Here is a 21,181-nt window from a genome sequence, read left to right as displayed (position 1 = left end):
GTTACTGCATGTTTCTTCTTTAACTCTTCTGAGTTCAGTTCAGTTCAGTCACGCTGTCGTGTCCGACTCTTTGCAACCCCATGAATTGCAGCATCAGGCCTCCCTGTCCATCACCAACTCCTGGAGTTTACTCAAGCTCACATCCATCGAGTCAGTGATGCCATCCAGCCATCTCATCCTCTATTGTCCCCTTCTCCTCCTGCCCCAATCCCTCCCAGCATCAGGGTCTTTTCCAATGAGTCAGTTCTTCACATCAGGTGGCCAAAGTATTGGAGTTTCAGCTTCAACATCAGTCCTTCCAATGAAAACCCAGGACTGATCTCCTTTAGGATGAACTGGTTGGATCTCCTTGCAGTCCAAGGGACTCTCAAGAGTCTTCTCCAACACCACAGTTCAAAAGCATCAATTCTTCAGTGCTCAGCTTTCTTCACCATCCAACTCTCACATCCTTACATGACCACTGGAAAAACCATAGCCTTGACTAGATGGACCTTTGTTGACAAAGTAATGTCTCTGCTTTCTAATATGCTGTTTACGTTGGTCATAACTTTCCTTCCAAGGAGTAAGCGTCTTTTAATTTCACGGCTGCAATCACCATCTGCAGTGATTTTGGAGCCCAGAAAAATGAAGTCTGACACTGTTTCCCCATCTATTTCCCATGAAGTGACCAGATGCTATGATCTTAGTTTTCTGAATGTTGAGCTTTAAGCCAACTTTTTCACTCTCCTCTTTCACTTTCATCAAGAAGCTGTTTAGTTCCTCTTCACTTTCTGCCATAAGGGTGGTGGCATCTACATATCTGAGGTTATTGATATTTCTCCCGGCAATCTTGATTCCAGCTTGTGCATTTTCCAGCCCAGCGTTTCTCATGATGTACTCCGCATATAAGTTAAATAAGCAGGGTGAGAATATACAGCCTTGATGTACTCCTTTTCCTATTTGGAACCAGTCTGTTGGTCCATGTCCAGTTCTAACTGTTGCTTCCTGACCTGCATACAGGTTTCTCAAGAGGAAAGTCAGGTGGTCTGGTATGCCCATCTCTTTCAGAATTTTCCAGTTTATTGTGATCCACACACTCAAAGGCTTTGGCATAGTCAATAAAGCAGGAATAGATGTTTATCTGGAACTCTCTTGCTTTTTCAATGATCCAGTGGATGCTGGCAATTTGATCTCTGGTTCCTCTGCGTTTTCTAAAAGCAGCTTGAACATCTGGAAGTTCATGGTTCATGTATTGCTGAAGCCTGGCTTGGAGAATTTTGAGCATTACTTTACTAGTGTGTGAGATGAGTGCAATTGTGTGGTAGTTTGAGCATTCTTTAGGATTGGAATGAAAACTGACCTTTTCCAGTCCTGTGGCCACTGCTGAGTGTTCCAAATTTGCTGGCATATTGAGTGCAGCACTTCCACAGCATCATCTTTTAGGATAGGAAGGCAGAAACCAAAAGGAAGAAAGAATTCAACCCTGAAGCCTGGGTAAAGGAGACCTCAAACACAATAAGTTAAAAAAAAAAAGAAAAGGCAGAGAAATACTACACAAATGAAAGAACAAACTAGAAACACAGAAGTTCAAATAAATGAAGAGGAAATAGGCAAATTACTTGAAAAAGAATTCAGAATAATGATAATAAAGATGATCAAAAACCTTGAAAACAAAATGGAGAAAATGCAAGAATCAATTAACAAAGACCTATTGCAAGAGGGCATCAGAGGGCAGACACACTAAAACCATAATCACAGACAACTAGCTAATCTGATCACAGGACCACAGCCTTGTCTAACTCAATGAAACTAAGCCATGCCGGGTGGGGCCACCCAAGACTGCCGGGTCGCGGTGGAGAGGTCTGACAGAATGTGGTCCACTGGAGAAAGGAGTGGCAAACCATTTCAGTATTCTTGCCTTGAGAACCCCATGAACAGTATGAAAAGGCAAAATGATAGGATACTGAAAGAGGAACTCCCCAGGTCAGTAGGTGCCCAATAGGCTACTGGAGATCACTGGAGAAATAACTCCAGAAAGAATGAAGGGATGGAGCCAAAGCAAAAACAATACCCAGTTATGGATGTGACTGGTGACAGAAGCAAGGTCCCATGCTGTAAAGAGCAATATTGCATAGGAACCTGGAATGTTAGGTCCATGAATCAAGGCAAATTGGAAGTGGTCAAACAGGAGATGGCAAGAGTGAATGTCGACATTCTAGGAATCAGTGAACTAAAATGGACTGGAATGGGTGAATTTAACTCAGATGACCATTATATCTACTACTGTGGGCAGGAATCCCTTAGAAGAAATGGAGTAGCCATCATGGTCAACAGAAGAGTCTGAAATGCAGTACTTGGATGTAATTTCAAAAATGACAGAACGATCCCTGTTCGTTTCCAAGGCAAACCATTCAATATCACGGTAATCCAAGCCTATGCCCAAACCAGTAACACTGAAGAGCTGAAGTTGAACACTTCTATGAAGACCTATAAGACCTTTTAGAACACCCAAAAAAGGTGTCCTTTTCATTATAGGGGACTGGAATGCAAAAGTAGGAAGTCAAGAAACACCTGGAGTAACTAGGAAATTTGGCCTTGGAATATGGAATGAAGCAGGGCAAAGGCTAATAGAGTTTTGCCAAGAGAACGCACTGGCCATAGCAAACACCCTCTTCCAACAACACAAGAGAAGACTCTACACATGAACATCACATCACCAGATGGTCAACACCGAAATCAGATTGATTATATTCTTTGCAGCCAAAGATGGAGAAGCTCTATACAGTCAGCAAAAACAAGACCAGGAGCTGACTGTGGCTCAGATCATGAACTCCTTATTGCCAAATTCAGACTCAAATTGAAGAAAGTAGGGAAAGTAGGGAAAAGACCATTCAGATATGACCTAAATCAAATCCCTTATGACTATACAGTGGAAGTGAGAAATAGATTTAAGGGACTAGATCTGACAGACAGAGTGCCTGATGAACTATGGATGGGGGTTCATGACATTGTACAGGAGACAGGGATCAAGACCATCCCCAAGGAAAAGAAATGCAAAAAGGCAAAATGGTTGTCTGAGGAGGCCTTACAAATAGCTGTGAAAAGAAGAGAAGTGAAAAGCAAAGGAGAAAGGGAAAGATATTCCCATTTGAATGCAGAGTTCCAAAGAATAGCAAGGAGAGATAAGAAAGCCTTCCTCAGTGATCAATGCAAAGAAGCAGAGGAAAACAACAGAATGGGAAAGACTAGAGATCTCTTTAAGAAAATTAGAGATACCAAGGGACTATTTCATGCAAAGATGAGTTCAGTAAAGGACAGAAATGGTATGGACCTAACAGAAGCAGAAGATATTAAGAAGAGGTGGCAAGAATACACAGAACTGTACAAAAAATTATAAAAATTTTTTATAAATAAAATTTATATAAAAAATTTGTATAAAATTATTCTGAAAGACTGTTGATGCCAAAACATCTTTGGAAGATGTCTACTTTTAAAATAAACCATTACAAAAAATAAATAAATTTTAAAAAATGTGACTGAGAAAAAAGAAAAAAAGCTCAAAAACTTAATTAGATTTCATAATACCAATAAAATCGACAACTACAATGGGGCGGGAGGGGAGGAAAAGAAAAAAACTCCAAAAGAATCTACAGAACAAGTCAAAACATAAGAACAATAAATATTCTTCTTGAGTCTCTGCTGCCAGAGTCCTTTCGCTCGCTGGGAGTCACAGTCCACCTCACCTCCCTGGGATGCCCTCCAAGACTGTGCTGATCTCTGGACCTGCTGTGGGGGCAGCTCAGATTATAACCTGGTCCTCCTATGTGTTCTTGCCTCCAATGTCCACAGCTATCAGAACTAGTGCGTTTTCTTTTGCGGGAGCTCTCAATGACCCTTTATATATTCCACAGACACAGAGTCTGCCTAGTTGATCACGTGGATTTAATCTTCAGTTTGTGCAGCTGGTGGGAAGGTTTTGGGTCTTCTTCTTTAGCCACACTGCCCCTGGGTTTAAGTTTTGGTTTTATTTCCACCTCTACTTGTGGGTCATCCACTGGGGTTTGCTCCTGAGGCTGCCCTGGAGGACTGGGGTTTGCCCCTCAGGGCCGGGTGTGGAGGTGGTGCAGCCGTTTGGGTCGCAGAGGTTCTGGCAGCACCAGGTTCTCAGGGGAGTTGGCGGCCAGGGCAGCAGGAAATATAGTGCTCCAGAAGGGTATGGCAACCAGCATTGGCCAATACGCTCCAGTATTCTTGCCTGGACAACGCCTTTCCCTGACAGAGAAGCCTGGCAGGCCACAGTCTACAGGGTCACAAAGAGTCAGACACGACCAAAGCAACCCTGCACATGTAGATGAAAGACTTTTTTTGCCTGTGGAAACTCTGCCCCATTGAGAGTTGAGCGTGAAGGCGGTGCAGCTGCTTGGCTTCTGGGGGCCCTGGCAACACCAACTGTGCAGGGACATGGACTGCCTCTGCCGCAGGAGTTGTGGCCCTATCAGAGTCTTCTTTCAAGCCTCCTGTAGCTGGCGATCAGAAGGCCTCTTTGGCCAGTCTTTCTCCGTAGGTCCACCCGTTCAGGCACTTAGAGGGCTCCCTTGCCTGGTGTCCTTCTCTGTTGTTTGGCGCATCAGGCACATAGAGGGGCCCTCCTGGCTGGGGTCCTACACTGTGGATCAGTACGTCAGGCATTTGATGGGCCAGCCTCTCTGTTATTCAGCTGCCCGATGCTGGCATGTGGGGTGAGACAGGCTATGGTGATGGCTCCAACCCCTATGTGTAACTCAGCAGTATCACCTTGCTCCCACGGCTGCCTGGTTTTCCTCCACAGGCATTTCCCACCACAGTCTCCTCCCTCACATCCCCTCAATCTGCCTCTCCGCAGTCAACAGTAGTCCTCGCCCTGGGATTGCTCCATAATCCCGAAACTCCAGCTCCCAGCTGCTGCGCCTTCCAGGGGACCTGTGTCCCTGTCCCGGGTATGTATGGCTGCAGCAAGGACTGTCTGATTCTCATTCCATTTAGGCTGCCACAGATCAGCTGTTTCACTCTCAGCTGTAAATGTTTCCCTTCTGACTCAAACAATTGACCCAGTGTGGGGATCGGACCCCTGCTTCAGTTCCCCCACCCAGTGAGGGCAGGTCCAGTCCTACTGACACTTCTGTATTTCCCCCTAGTTCCTTCCTCCTACCGAGTTTTGTGTGGTTCTATATATTCTTTTTTTTTTTTTGCATGGTTCTATATATTCTTTTCCTCTAGTCAGGTACTCCTGTCCGCTCTCAGCTGGTGTTCTGCATGCACTTCTGTGTCTGAAGGTGTACTCCTGATGCATCCGTGGAGAGAGATGTACTCCACGTCCACCTGCTCCTCTGCCATCTTGTTCTCTCCTCTGATGTTGTTTAGTCACTAAGTTGTGACTGACTCTTTTGTGACCCCATGGACCATAGTCTGCCAGGCTCCTCTGTCCATGAGATTCCCCAGGCAAGAATACTGTACTGGGTTGCCATTTCCTTTTCCAGGGCATCTTCCTGACCCAGGGATTGAACCTGTGTCTCCTGCACTGGCAGGTGGATTCTTTACCACTGAGCCACCAGGGAAGGCCCTTTCCCCTGACACTCATATTATTAATCAGGGCCACAAAGAAGAACACATGGACTCCCAGGTTCTACACTAGTTGCGTGGGAACCAGCATTCCTCCCAAGAGCCCACCTTTCCTTCTAGTTCCTTACCCAGACATTCACAACCAGCACTCCATTCCCCTCATTACTTTTGCTCTTTGGGATTCTAACTGCACATCCCTCCAACCTCTTGCTCAAGGGCTCATCTTCCAGGAATCCTCCTCTGAGTCCTCTGGCACCCAGATCTCTGTTTTATTATTACCATGCCGCCAGCCAACACCAGCGTGATGTCTACAAGAACAGTATAGATCATGCTAGAGTTATGCTTGGCAGATTTGTTTTCAAAAATGAACACTGTAAATGAAACCAATGATCAAGATTCAATAAATATATGTTGAATATAAGGAAGAATAAATCAACTAGTATGCTTCCAGATTCTCCTTAGCAGAGTGCTGAGCACACAGATTTCAGTAAAGTGTCAATTGATTTCCTTTTGTGGTACAAAATTATGAATGTATCAATAGATTTTCTTAAGAACACTTTTCTAACACCATACACAAAAATAAACTCAAAATGGATTAAAGATCTAGATGTAAGACCAGAAACTATAAAACTCCTAGAGGAGAACATAGGCAAAACACTCTCCGACATAAATCACAGCAGGATCCTCTATGACCCACCTCCCAGAATATTGGAAATAAAAGCAAAAATAAACAAATGGGACCTAATGAAACTTAAAAGCTTTTGCACAATGAAGGAAACTATAAGCAAGGTGAAAAGACAGCCTTCAGAATGGGAGAAAATAATAGCAAATGAAGAAACAGACAAAGGATTAATCTCAAAAATATACAAGCAACTCCTGCAGCTCAATTCCAGAAAAATAAATGACCCAATCAAAAAATGGGCCAAAGAACTAAACAGACATTTCTCCAAAGAAGACATACAGATGGCTAACAAACACATGAAAAGATGCTCAACATCACTCATTATCAGAGAAATGCAAATCAAAACCTCAATGAGGTACCATTACACGCCAGTCAGGATGGCTGCTATCCAAAAGTCTACAAGCAATAAATGTTGGAGAGGGTGTGGAGAAAAGGGAACCCTCTTACACTGTTGGTGGGAATGCAAACTAGTACAGCCGCTATGGAAAACAGTCTGGAGATTTCTTAAAAAACTGGAAATAGAACTGCCATATGACCCAGCAATCCCACTTCTGGGCATACACACCAAGGAAACCAGATCTGAAAGAGACACGTGCACCCCAATGTTCATCACAGCACTGTTTATAATAGCCAGGACATGGAAGCAACCTAGATGCCCATCAGCAGGCGAATGGATAAGGAAGCTGTAGTACATATACACCATGGAATATTACTCAGCCGTTAAAAAGAATTCATTTGAATCAGTTCTAATGAGATGGATGAAACTGGAGCCCATTATACAGAGTGAAGTAAGCCAAAAGATAAAGAACATTACAGCATACTAACACATATATATGGAATTTAGAAAGATGGTAATGATAACCCTATATGCAAAACAGAAAAAGAGACACAGATGTACAGAACAGCCTTTTGGACTCTGTGGGAGAAGGCAAGGGTGGGATATTTCGAGAGAGCAGCATCGAAACATGTATATTATCTATAGTGAAACAGATCACCAGCCCAGGTTGGATGCATGAGACAAGTGCTCGGGCCTGGTGCATTGGGAAGACCCAGAGGGATTGGGTAGAGAGGGAGGTGGGAGGGGGGATCGGGGTGGGGAATACATGTAAATCCATGGCTGATTCATGTCAATGTATGACAAAACCCACTACAATATTGTAAAGTAATTGGCCTCCAACTAATAAAAAAAAAAAAAAAAAAAAGAATCTGTAGGCCAAGGTTCTCAGGAGACTCACTCAGGACAGGACTCACACCACTGGAGCCCAGTCCATCTGAAGAAGACAAAATGACCCTCAAAGTGTCATCTGGTGTCCTTTTCCTAGGTGCCAGACACAGCACATTACAAGGTACCCAGAAGATAAGACATTTCCCAAGTTGCATCCATAGGAAGATCTACAATCAGATGGTCTCTTCCTTGCCTTATGGGATGATCTAAGTCCCTTCAAAACTCATGTGATGAATTTCCAGCCCCCAGCATCTCAAAGTATGACAACATCTGGAAACAAGTTCTTTAAAGAGATAATTAAGCTACAATGAGGTCACTAGAGTGGATCCTAATCTGACATGGCAGGTGTTCTCATCAGAAGAGGAGGTTAACACAGACATGCACACAGAGGGGGAGACACGTGAAGACAGGGAGAGAACGGCAATCTCGTGATGCAATCCAAGGAGTGTGTGTGCTCTCCTCAGTGGTGCCCAGCTCTTGTGCAACCCCATGGACTGTAGCCTGCTAGGCTTCTCTCTCCAAGGAATTTTCTAGGCAAGAATACTGGAATGGATTGCCATTTCCTACTCCAGGGAATCTTCCCAACCCAGGAATCAAACCCATGTGTCTTGCATCTCTGGCACTGACAGGCAGATTCTTTACCACTGTACCACCTGGGAAACCCGAGGAAAGAGGCTCAGAAAAAAACCAACCCTGCCAACACCTGGGTCTTAGACTTCTTGCTTCTAAAACTGCAAGAACATAAGCCACCCAGACTGTGGTACTTAATTATAGCAGCTCTAGAAAATTAATACATCTCCCAAGAAAACTCTCCATATGCATGTCATGCATTCTGCCTCATTATCAATATTATAATTATGAGCTGCTGGAGACTTGCTGACCAGATTTAAAAATGGTATAGCAGTGACCTTGAAATTGACATACCTACTTAAATCTGCTTAATTGGCTCCTTTCTGCAGAGAGCATCACTGAACAGTGACTCTCTCCTCTCCCTCACCCCTTTTTCTCTATCACACCACATTACTATTCACATCATTTATAGCGTAAGTTCTATCCTGGAATTCTCTGTTGCCTATCTTCCTAACAAGACCATAAGCTCCACAAGGGCAGGGAACCCTCTCTGTGTTCCCAATACTTTGCACAGCATCTGCCACTGAGGAACAAATATTTGGTGACTGAGTCTGCTATTTTTACTTTCTGACTCCTCAGTGGGTCCAAGCTCCATTTTCGTCACATTGATTCCAAAATAGCTTGTTTTTTCCTTTTTGTTTTCAATTTACTCAGCTCTGGAATACCTGGCTGAGAGACCTGGCTTAGACTTTTGAGAAGGATGCTAAAGAGAAAGGGATGGGCTTGCTCAGTATGCACCAGCCTGCCTGGCAGCAGCAGTTCACCACATTTTAAATGATGGAGGTTTGGCGAGGGAGATGAGCAGGATGGGAGACCCATTAGAAGAATGATACAGCATTCAGAGGAAGGTTAAAAATGAAGTATGTGTTATAAATAATAAAACATGTCCAACTGTGCATATTAAGTTGGAATTCGATCTCTGGCTTCTTCTGACATTGATAAACCACTCAAAGCCTCCCCCTCATGGCTTCTGATGCCATGAGTGACTAACACCTCTCAATGGAATTTCTACCTTGTTATTCTGTACAAGCTGTTCTATATTCTGCATGTGTGAAAAACAGACGATGAGAGCCACATGGAATGAACTGGACAAGCCCAAATTTTGCTTAAAATTGCGTGTAGCCAGTTATGAAGAGATGAAAGGATACTTATAAATGGGACATGAAGGGGCAGTTGGAGCAGGAATGGTTTCTGGGTTCTGGGTGACACCTAGATGTTCAGTCATGTGTAGAAAAGAAGTGAAGAGCTCAAGATGTCAGAAGCCAAGCATCCAGGTCATAGAGCTGGAATTTTCCCCATTCAATGCTTGTAATAGGGAAGGACAAATCCGGCTCCATATTAGATCTGTCTGTTTTACTTTAATCTTTGCATCCTATTGGTTTTGCTTTCAGCTAAGAATGTTGTCTATAGCATGAAATATATAGGATAGGCCATTCTCAAGGCTGCAACCATTAAGAGTATGACACTTTTTATTTACAAGTTGCAAAACAGAGAATAACATGTCTTGTTGGAGGTTTATAGGAATATCACAACCTGACCTACGTGGACAGCTGTAAAAACAAAGGATTCCTGCACCAAGAAATCTGCAAAAACCAACCACACTCCTCTCTCACATTGCCTTTAAAAATACCTTGCTGAAACCCTCTGGGATTTCACGGCACAAGCTACCCATCTCCTTGCATGGTCCTGCAATAAACCTTCCTCTGCTCCAAACTGCAGTGTTTCAGTTTGTTCAGCCTCACTGTGCGTCAGGCACAAGAACTTGCATTTGGTAACATACTGACTTGGCACCCCACTTATTCTGAAAGAGGAAGTGCCTCCCCCCAGGAGTCAAGAGTTTAGGGAGTACTGCTCAGGTGTCCAGGCAAGCAAAAAGGGGCTGCTCTGAGCTCCACCCAACAGCTTTCCAAACTTCCTTTTAAAACAGCCCTCACTGCAGAAATATCCCTGAATGGTTCTCCCCATCTGATCAAGAGCATTCACCTCAATTCTCTTGAAAACTAGCCTTGCTGCTATTTGTTCTTCGGTCAGCAGGGCTTCAGCTCCAGCTAAAGCCCAGGCCTGGGACCTGACCTGGCTAGGGGCATCTTCACTACCCTGGAGAATAAAAAAAGGGCCCTCCTTTCACCTATCCTCTGATTCCAAGATGCCTCCCAAGCCCCCTCTGGTTCCCACATAGCTGATTTATTCCCTTGGGAGTCATAGGACATCTGCTGGAGCAACTAAACGCATTGTTCGGTTCTATCCCAAAGCACTTAGCTAAATCAGAGGAACAAAATCTCAGCTGCCTAAATACAGCAGTGGAGTACTTTTTCCTCCTCTCAACACTCCCACCCGTCCCTCACCAGTCACTTTCACTTCTGAATGTGTTTCATTGAAATCAAGATGAAGGATAGTCAAGAAGAAGGTCAGGAATTAAAACAGGAAAGGAAGAATGAGAGAAAAGAAGAAAGGAGGCAAACAAGCACAATCCAGGACAAAAAGCCTAGACAGGTCAGTACACATGTTTCCCATCACTTGGGCCAGCTGGGACCACCGCTCATCCCACAACGGCTCCTGACACACAGGCAGACGGTTGTGCAGAAGTGTCGCACAGTCAAAGGCAGCCCAGAGTGGACATCCTGAAAGCTCAAGGTCAGTCTGTAGCCTGCATACCACAAAAACAGGAAAATCAGACTTTCATCTTGGAGTTCTCTACTTTTCAAATAACTCTCATCCAAAAAAGCAAGGGGGGCTGGAAGTGCACACACAAAAGCTTAGCAAGAGTTTATCTTCTGAGTAACGGGGTAGGAATTGGAAGGGGGGGACTTGGACCTTATACATTTTTATAAAAAGTGTTAGGGTAATAAAGTAGTTTTTTTCTTCCTTTTGTCCTTTCTATATTTTCCCTAAGAAAGTATTTAATTCCATAATTTTTAAATAAATATTCTTCTAAAGAAAAGGAAAGATGTTTTCATAGGCATGATCACACTTAATCTTCTCAACAACCCAGTGAGGTGAGCAGAGTAGATGTGGCTCAGGAATCAGAGTCACTCAGATTTGGGTTATGATCCCCCTTTGCACATCGATCCACTGTGGATTGTGAGCAAGAAGTTTAACCTGTACGATGATAATAAAACCCAGTATGTCAAACTCCCAGGAGAATTATAGCAGATACAATATATTAACCCTTATGAAAATGAAGAAGTAATTAGAAGTTATCAACATTATTGTTACTGTTTTTTTTTTTTAAGTTAAGAGATAAATCCTGGACAATATAGCAACACAGATAACAGTTGACTAAACCAAAACCAGACTCATGTTCATTGCGTGGCCACCATTTTGCAAGGAGTAAAACAGGACTGTCCATACAGTCAACCTTCAAGAGTTTCAGATTGGAACAAGGCATCCAGAGCATACTCTAGAATCCTCCTCAGAGAGAAACCTCTGTGAGATCTCTACAGAGGTAGACATGGTCTGCCCAGCCCTGAATACTTCCCAATTCAACCCAAAGACCTTTTGGAAAAAATAATGCTATTTAAAAATACTTGGAAGAAATAATACCTGTTTCTGATGGGCAGGGGCTTCCCTGGTGGCTCAGATGGTTAAGAATCTGCCTGCCAATGCAGGAGACCCAGGTGCAATTCCTGGGTCAGGAAGATCCCCTGCGGAAGGGAATGGCAACCCACTCCAGTATTTTTGCCTGGAGAATTCCTAGACAGAGAAGCCTGGCAGGCTATAGTCCATGGGGTCACAAAGAGTGGGACACGACTGAGCAACCACTGGTGGGCAGAGTCAGAGACAAAGATTTGAAGGAAAAAATATTTGTTTAGATGTCAGTCCTAACACTGACTCCCCATTGAAGACTTTTTAAAAAAAATTTTTTTTGGTTACTTATAAAAAGAAGCAACAAAAAGAGAGAACTTGCATATTTTCAAGCCCGCTCTCTGATGCGACATCAAAGTAAATCCAAAATGTACTAGTATTTCACTGTACTTTAGGGAACGCTTCATTGTTTTTATTTTAGACAGCATGAAAGTGAAAGTCACTCAGCTGTATCTGACTCTTTGTGACCCCATGTACTGTACAGTCCATGAAATTCTTCAGGCCAGAATACTGGAGTGGGTAGCCATTCCCTTCTCCAGGGGACCTTCCCAACCCAGGGATCGAACCCAGGTCTTCTGCACTGCTGACAGAGCTTTTATCAGCTGAGCCACCAGTTTTCTTGAACATCCATTACACCATTTAGATGGAGTGCTAAGTTTTCCGTATTCCAGGTTTTCTAGGTTTTTCTGTTCCAGTCTGGAATAGTTCTCAAAGAGGGTTCACACTGATAGTGCCAGAAACCAGACAGCAGAAGCAGAGGCAGCGTACGAAGTAAGACCTGGCTGTCCCTCCCTACAACCAGCGGTGACCCCGGTCTTGGCGTATTGTTATCCCGTGTACAGAGCACATTCTTGTGCATTATTCCACACTATCCTCTCAACAGTCCAATAAAAAGCTAACGTTATTAGCCCCATTTTTCAGCTAAAGAAACCGGGGGCTCAGCAAATTGAAGTGATTTTTCTCAAGGCCATCAGACAAGTAAGGAAAGACATAACTTGAACTCCATATCTGGCACCTCTCCCACTTCACCTCAAATGCTGTTTGTGCCTCTAATTCCCAGACAGAAAAGAGTTTTCCATTTCACCTCTTTAATCTCCTGGCACCATGGCCGCCACTCCCCCTTACACTCTCCCCTCCCAAACTGCAAGAGCTCAGGTAACGAGCCACAGCAGAATGCCCCGATGCTTGCTGGAGTCATGACAATGCTGACAAAGTTCTTGGCAAGCCCTCCCCTATTCATGATCAGTGGGACCGTGGCCAGGACAAGCCTTGCTGGCCCTGAGCTGATTTCGGCCATGAACGTGCACACGTAGTGTACATGTTCGTTTGTATGCTGAGCACAGAGGACAAAATAATTCTGCACCGTGTCCATTTTTGTGCTGTTAAGGCGTATGGTTGCTTTGCAAGCAAAACAGTAGATCTTTCATTTGCCAGTGACATTCCACAAAGTGCTTATAATTCAGCGTTAGCTTATCAGCCATCCAATCTCCCACTCTAGGGAATGTGTCAACCATCAAAAGGAGTGGAGGAGGTGTGCTGCATCTTAATGGCTTTTATTTCATCAGACTTACTTTCTTAAGGGCATTTAATCAATGAGGACAAGTAGTAGGCAGATTTTTAAATAAATGTGTCACTTTAGGTTAATCCACAGCACAGTTGAATGTATTTGTTTTTACGACTCCCAAATATGTCTCTCTGTTGCTCAGCAGAATTGATAATCTGTAAATCAAAACACATTATAAGTACTTTTAAACTATCCCCTCAAGGAACCACTCTATTTGACCTGCCAGAATGGGAGATGTCCAGAAGTTTCAGGTACAAGGGTGCTGAATGTCAGAGCTACTCAGAATGCTTGAGTGAAACGCCAGTTCCATTTTCAACAAAGCTTTCTATTCACTCTTGCTTCCTTTCTTTCATTAACCAGGTGAATAATGTGATTTAAAAAAAATGTGTTGGGGATGACAAAGAGGCTGGCAAAAGATGGTAAGTGGGGAAGGAAAAAGGACTGCAGGAATTTTAATTTATTCTTGGGGCTATTATTAAATGCAGGAGTGAATAAAAATTAAAAGTAGACTAGAATGATACTGAAGGGACTTGCATCATTTTGCATTGATTATACCAAAATACTGGCTTCTGTTTATTCTCTCTGCTTTTTGCATCTTTAATGTGGCCCAGACAGAGAGGAGTTGTAATTGCATAAATTCAGGTCCCACGCCGAAGAGAAATTGCTTTTGCCATCCGTTATCAGCTATCTCAACTGTCAAAATATGATTGTCACATCGGCTGGGAGTGTATTGGCCAGGCTGTGATGTGAATGCAGTTTTGTTATTTTAGATTGATTTTCTTAATGCTGGCCATAAGCGTGCCCATGTGCAGGCTCGCCAATCTTTTCAGCCCTTTTAACAAAGCTTGAACTGTGTTGACATTTGTCCCCAGGCAGCAGTGTCCATTCAGAGTAGGACCTCTGCTGAGGCTTTTGTTGGAAACAAATAATCTCTTTCTTCTTCCTTTCCTCTTTTTTTTTTTTCTTTCCTTTTCTTTAAACAAAGAATGTTTACCAAATAAGATTGAGACTGTATGATCCTTTTGACACTGAGGCTAATGAAAGTTATTAATATTCCAAGGGTTTCCTAGCAAGAATCTATTTAATGGTTTCAGGAATCATTCGAATCCCAGGTGCAGCCTTAACTACAGTTTTTTATAGATAGCAAAGGATATCCAGAGCTATGTGTGTGACATTGCAGAGGACACGGGAGGTTGATAAAAACTCACTATATTATATATCTCTTTCCCCATTTCTTTACTGATGGCCAAGGAGAAGATGGCATTCTTGAAACTGGGAAGAGTCATTAAACTGCTTGTGAATGACTATCAGAAGAAAAGATGATGCTCTTCATTTCATTTTAACTGAAAATCGTGACATTTAAATAATGACATGTAATCTCTCTGCAGGCCTAGTCAGGGCTCTGTGGGTTTTCCAAATGTTGCTTCTGCTGCCATAAGGTGCCAGAACCTTGGAGTTTCAAAGACATCTGGGGAGAGAAACCCAGCCCTAAGTGCACCTATAAACATCCATAATAGCCAATTTACAACAGAGTCAAGTCAGAATGGATATTCATGTGCCAGCTTGTAGGACAATTCAGCCCTCAATCCTGAGACAAATTAAATTCATCCTTGTGCATCCTAGTGGTAACGTACAATTAGCTTTCAGAAACGGTCATATATTTTCTCATCCTATAGGAGCCTCTGGAAATTTCAAGGGTAACCTCTCCAGTCCCCTTAATGGTAATCTTAAGTGTATTTCTGCAAAGTTACATAAATCAAACCATTTGGTAAACTGTGTTGTAACCTTTTTAAACATATCTCCCTGTTAGCTTTAACATCATTATATCCCATTGTGATGAAAATGGACTCTCTGTATCCAGCGATAATGAAAATAGCTCCTTTATGCAGTTTCTGCATGCAATTATCCAGGCTTTTCTCAGACTCTAGAGAAATCTAAGCTAATTGCATTGGGACTTTCCTACATTTCCATAAATTCTTTGTTAATTTTTCATGAGAAACTGTTATTGCAGTTGCCCTTAAAGTTGCCATTGTATTCAATCACAGAAAGAAGTCATTATGGAAACAGGGCGATTTGCTGGTGACCACGACGTGGACTCCTTTTGATCCCTCTGTATTCTCAGGTAAGGTGGAGTTTTTTTTCCTCTCAGTCTTTTTTTTTTTTTTCTGGATACAAGCTTTTCTTCATCTGACTTTACTCAAAGCTCATCTTAAAGCTGTTCTCTATGGTACACGACCTTGTTGTGATAGGGTATGAGCTGTATTTGCTTTATCTGACAGTTGGCTCTGGAATTGCCTTTATACCTACTTATCAACTCCAAAGACAAAGAGCTCTGTTTTAAGTGATAGCGGAGGAACTGAAGAAGCCGTTTCCCAGGGAATGCTCTGAAACTTCCTCAGCTGTTACCTTTGATATATTGATTGTTTTAGAGCCCAGAGCCACAATTTCTGTAGCTTCCAGTAAGCGCTACTGAAGAACATGTCCAACACACAGAAGAAATTTTCAGAGATGTTTCAGCCCAATTCTCTCCTGTGAGCTCCCCTGGGTCCCGGAGTATACTCTCTGGCACCACTAACAGAAGACAATATTCCCTCTCGTCGTTAGGCAGGGCTGGATTCTCAGTAATCTGCCCAACCAGGTGCTCAAAACACCGCAAAATAAGAGCACTAAACATAAAGACAGAGAGAGCAAAACAGAGAGAAAAGTTTGGTTTTGGTTCTTTTATCCAAAGTTCAGTTCAGTTCAGTTGCTCGCTTGTGTCCGACTCTTTGCGACCCCATAAACTGCAGCACGCCAGGCCTCCCTGTCCATCACCAACTCCTGGAGTTTACCCAAATTCGTGTCCATTGAGTCGGTGATGCCATCCAAACATCTCATCCTCTGTCGTCCCCTTCTCCTCCTGCCCTCAATCTTTCCCAGCATCAGGGTCTTTTCAAATGAGTCAGCCCTTCTCATCAGGTGGCCAAAGTACTGGAGTTTCAGCTTCAACATCAGTCCTTCCAATGAAAACCCAGGACTGATCTCCTTTAGGATGGACTGGTTGGATCTCCTTGCAGTCCAAGGGACTCTCAAGAGTCTTCTTCAACACCACAGTTAGCAATCAGAAAATCTAAAAAGTAGCTCTTTTATTAATAATTTCAGAATGCATGTAAGAACTGTGTTTGACAGGTTTGCCTTCAATTTTTTTATTGCAAATCACATGGGAGATAAGTAATAATTCATCAATCTATGCTCAAGATTTGTGCAGGTTATGGTATGTAGGCTCTACTTTGATTAAAATGACCTCAAAGAGAGTCATTCTTCCAACCTATAATTCAAGGTAGGCTGGAGTACCTTTAGAAGTTACTAAAGAGAGTTGCATATATCTTTGTTAATTAGAGTTTTGTCCAGATGTATCTTCAGAAATGGGACTGCTGGATCATATGGCAACTCTATTTTTAGTTTTTTAAGGAACTGCCATATGGTATTCCATAGTGGCTGTGCCAACTTACATTCCCACCAACAGTGTGGGAGGGTTCCCTTTTCTCCACACCCTCTCCTGAATTTGTTATTTGTAGACTTTTTAATTATGGTCATTCTGACTGGTGTGAGGTGGTACCTCGTTGTAGTTTTGACTTGCGTTTCTCAACTAGTGATGTTGAGCATCCTTTCATGTGCTCACTGGTCATTTGTGTCTCCTTTGGAGAAATGTCTCTTTAGGTCTTCTGCCCATTTATGGATTGCATTGTCTGTTTTTTAGTTGTTGAGTTGTATAATGCTCTAACCTTGACATTACTTTGGGTCTTGGTCTTTATGGGGAAGTTACTCTGCCACTTATAGCCTACTTTGAACTCAGCTTTGAATAGCTGACTTCTAAGAAAAGCTCCTACATTCCCTGCAGTTTCTAAAACTGTTCTTAAACATAATGAAAAAGAACTTGGCTATATTTAGGGCAAACCACCCAGTGCCTGGAATACACAATTTATTTAGGCACACTAGTGGTAAGTGTAGCCCTGGCCTCCCATGTGCAGCCTCAGAGCTGACCTCCTGAAGTATAACGTGAACTAACTCTCCTGGACATGGGCTCTTAGCCGTGATCATTCCAGCAGTCCACGTGGGAAAACAGTCCATTTGTAAACACATATATCAACAAATGACCAAGTGGACATTCCCCGAGGACCAAAACCCAAACTGGGAGTTGTTCAGATGCTCTCTCTCATGGCAAACAGAATAAACAAACTTCTATGCAAGTGAGAATTAAATCTATTACCTTCCAGAGTCATAAAAGCAAAATTCTCACAGCCTGATGTCTTCCAGGAGTCCCCCCAAGGGGTGACTATTGATCAGAGAGGGCAGTAAGTGTGTGTAAATTAAATGGAAACAAAGAGTAGTGGTATTTGGAATATTCTTAGTCTGTTTTCAGGGTATCTGAACATTTAACTTGGTATTGAGAAGTCAACTTGGTATCTCTGGTGAAGACTACCAGGCCACTGGGGGCACTGAAGATGCTGTAGTATTTCATAGCTGCCAAAGCACAGACCTATCTTCAATCACACACCTCTCCAAATCATGATTTGTGATTCAGTCCTATTGTATCTTCCAACATACGGGCATGAAAGTATTCCTTCCAGGAGTTTTATAAACTGGTTTTCCAGAAATTATTGTCCTTGACAGTGTAAAAGTTCCTCAGTGATACCACTTAACAATAAAAGTATTAAGTCATTTGAAGATATTATTACAAATTAGCAAGGCCAGGCTCTGAAGCCACCATTACTTTCACATTTGAAAACTCAAAGTTGGATGAGTTTAGAAGTACTCTAATTCAGACACGAGGGAAACCAACTATTGAACAGGAAGTTTTTTTCTTAACCATGAAATTCATATGGAATAGTTACTTGCACATCAGCATTCCCTCATGTAATCCTCCTCACAATGTGATTTAAGAGGGATGCATAATTCGTCTTTTCAAAAAAAATTATTTCTTTAATTGAAGGATAATTGCTTTACAGAATTTTGTTGTTTTTTGTCAAACAACAACATGAATCAGCTATAATCAGTATACATATGTCCCCTCCCTTTTGAACCTGCCTCCCATCTCCCTGCCCATCCCACTCCTCTAGGTTGTTACAGAGCCCTGGTTTGAGTTCCCTGAGTTATAGAGCAAATTGTCATTGGCTATCTATTTTACATATGGCATTGTAAATTTCCATGTCACTCTCTCCATCCATCTCACCCTCTCCCTCCTCCACTCCCTCCACATCCCTAAGTCTGCTCTCCAATCTGTTTCTCCATTGCTGTCCTGCAGGTAAATTCTTCAGTACCATCTTTCTAGATTCCATATAATTCCTCTTTTTCTCTCAGCAAGGACACAGAGATGCAGATCTGTGTGAATACCCTGACAGGTGAGACCATCATCCTTGAGACTGAGCCCTGGGATGCCATCAAGAATTTGAAAACCAAAATCCGAAATAAGGAGGGCATCCCTCTTGACCAGAAGCACGTGATTTCTGTGGGCAAACTGTAGGAAAATGCAGAACTCTTGGAAAACAACAACATCCATAGAGAGTCCACTCTGCACCTGACACTTCACCTGCAGACGGCATCGTGGACCCTTCCCATCTCAACCTCACCCAGAAATAAATCTGTGACAAGACGATCAAGGCTATGCTCACCCACAGCCCCATGCTTCCTCCACCTCCTCCTCCTCCTTCCCCTGCAGGGTAGCCCTTCCTTGAAAAGGATGAGGAAGAGGAAGGGGTGGGGAGGAGAGGGTGGCTGAGGAGGAAGGGAGAAGGGAAGAGGAGAGTAATGGGGAGGAGAGGGAGGGGGCAGAAAGAACAGCAGCAGCAAAATACCCATGATACAGGTGATGAAACTGAAACTCAGGGAGGCCGAGGAAATCATCCAAGATTTATTTACCATAAGTAAATAAATAAAGAGTCAGGATCCCAGTCTGCCTACCTCCAAAACTCCTTTTATTCTACTAGGCCACATTCAAGATCAGCTCCTCCACACCCTTGACCTACAGCCCTGACGCATGCTGGAAGAATTGTCCACATGGCTCTTTGGACTTACACAATATTCTATATGAGCGTCTTCCACGGTACCTCTAATAGTTCATTGCAGTTTCTGTTTATGTACCTGATAGACTGCGAGGTACTTGAAGACCGGTGTCTTGCATGGTTCACCTTTGTATTCCTGACATTTACCCCCATGCCTGTCACAGAGGCACACTTATTACACACTTTATTATAATAATAAAGGCACACTTTATTGCCCAATAAAGAAATATAGATACTCAAATACTCACAAGAAGAAATTAAAGAAATTGTTGCTCAAATTAAAACAATGAAATTTTATTAAGTTATCAGTTTGGTCAATATGAGAACATTTTCTAATACTGTATTTTCTGGGATGGGGGAAAACAAAGATTTTGAAATTGTGTTGGATGGTATAAAACTCAATGCAATTTTCAGCAAAGGGAACTATAAACAAGGGGAAAAGACAACCCTCAGAATGGGAAAAATAATAATAACAAATGAAACAACTGACAAAGGATTAATTAAATATACAAGCTGCTCATACAACGCAACACCAGAAAAACAACCCAATCAAAAAGTGGGAAAAAGACCTAAATAGACATTTCTCCAAAGAAGACATACAGATGGCTAATAAAACAAGAAAAGATGCTCACCATTGCTCATTATTAGAGAAATGTAAATCAAAACTATAATGAGATATCACTTGATACCAGTCAGAATGGCCATCATCAAAAAATCTATAAACTATAAATGCTGGAGAGAATATGGAGAAAAGGGAATCCTCTTGCACTGTTGGTGGGAATGTAAATTGATACAGTCACTAAGGAAAACAGTAAGGAGATTGCTTAAAAAACTAGGAATAAAACCACCATTATGACCCAGCAATCCCACTACTAGGCATATACCCTGAGGAAGCCAGAATTGAAAAGGACACATGTATCCCAATGTTCACTGTTCTATTTACAATACCTAGGACATGGAAGCAACCTAGATGTCCATCCACAGCTGAATAAAGAAACTGTGGTACATGCACACAATGGAAAACATTACTCAGCCATAAAGAGGAACACGTGAGTCAGCCCTAATGAGGTGGATGAACCTTGAGTCTATTACAGAGCGAAGTCAGAAAGATAAAAAAATGTCATATACTAAAGCATATATTTGGGATCTAGAAAGATGATACTGATGAACCGATTTGCGGGGCAGCGATGGAGACACAGACATTGAGAACAGACTTACGGACTCGGCTGGTGGGTGGGATGCATGGAGAAAGTAACATGGAAACATACACTACAACATGTAAATAGATAGTCAATGGGAATTTGTTGTATGACTCGGGGAACTCAAACCAGGGCTCGGTAACAATCTAGAAGGGTGGGATGGGGAGGGAGATTCAGCTGGGAGAGGACACGGGTAAACCTGTGGCTGATTCATGCTGATGTTTGGGAGAAACCAACACAATACTGTAAAGCAATTATCCTTCAATTAAAAAAGAAACCTGTATAAACTGTCTTGACTACTAACAGCTGGAACAGTTCTCAGATGTTCTTTCTTCAATGCTCTTCCCCATTTATAAACCCTCAAATTTGGCTTGAATGGAATTTTCCAATTCTTTTTCGGTCAACTGATTAGTTTTTCGTCTAGTAGATTCCAACGTTTCCACGCTGACAGTGCTTCTGTTTGCTTTCTAGCTGAGAAAGTTAAGGGAAGCAGATCTTTCTAAATTAGGATGACCAACCCATCCTGGCTGAAGCTCTGAGGTTTCGCACCCCCCACTGGCTACCCTATAACTCTGCCAACTTCCCTGATCCTCCCTAGGCTTCCCCGGTGGCTCAGCGGTAAAAGAATCCACCTGTAATACAGGAGATGGAGTTCAATCGCTGGGTGGGAGAAGGGCA

At 42.6% G+C, this 21,181-nt stretch overlaps 1 long non-coding RNA gene across 1 annotated transcript; it reads left to right on the top strand.

Moving 5' to 3' along the window:
* Positions 1-6,314: 6,314 nt before the first annotated feature.
* Positions 6,315-19,845, top strand: LOC122699112. Its single transcript, XR_006342555.1, has 2 exons — positions 6,315-6,366; positions 19,739-19,845. It is a non-coding gene; the product is annotated as an uncharacterized LOC122699112 (long non-coding RNA).
* The last annotated feature ends 1,336 nt before the right edge of the window (positions 19,846-21,181 follow it).

The sequence above is a fragment of the Cervus elaphus genome, chromosome 9 (assembly GCF_910594005.1).
Source record: "Cervus elaphus chromosome 9, mCerEla1.1, whole genome shotgun sequence".
Lineage (NCBI taxonomy): Eukaryota > Metazoa > Chordata > Mammalia > Artiodactyla > Cervidae > Cervus > Cervus elaphus.
This window is presented reverse-complemented; position numbering and strand designations above follow the sequence as displayed.